This window comes from Physeter macrocephalus, chromosome 7 (genome assembly GCF_002837175.3).
Source record: "Physeter macrocephalus isolate SW-GA chromosome 7, ASM283717v5, whole genome shotgun sequence".
Taxonomy (NCBI): domain Eukaryota; kingdom Metazoa; phylum Chordata; class Mammalia; order Artiodactyla; family Physeteridae; genus Physeter; species Physeter macrocephalus.
In genome coordinates, this window is record NC_041220.1 from 158,021,588 (window position 1) to 158,022,227 (window position 640).

Sequence of the window (640 nt, forward strand, 5' to 3'; positions counted from 1 at the left end):
GAATCAATATTGTGAAAATGACTACACTACCCAAAGCAATCTACAGAGTCAATGCAATCCCTATCAAGTTACCAATATCATTTTTTACGGAACTAGAACAAATCATCTTAAAATCTGTATGGAGACAGAAAAGACCCCGAATAGCCAAAGCAGTCTTGAGGGAAAAAAACAGAGCTGGAGGAATCAGACTCCCTGACTTCAGAGTATACTACAAAGGTACAGTAATCAAGACAATATGGTACTGGCAGAAAAACAGAAACATAGATCAATGGAACAAGATAGAAAGCCCAAAGATAAACCCACTCACCTATGGTCAACTAATCTATGACAAAGGAGGCAAAGATATACAATGGAGAAAAGACAGTCTCTTCAATAAGGGGTGCTGGGTAAACGGGACAGCTACATGTAAAAGAAGAAAATCAGAACACTCTCTAACACCATCCACAAAAATAAACTCAAAATGGATTCGAGACCTAAATTTAAGACCGGACACTATAAAACGCTTAGAGGAAAACATAGGAAGAACACTCTGACATAAACGACAGCTAGATCTTTTTTAATCCATCTCCTAGAGTAATGGAAATAAAAACAAAAAAAAACAAATGGGACCTAATGAAACTTCAAAGCTTTTGCACAGCAA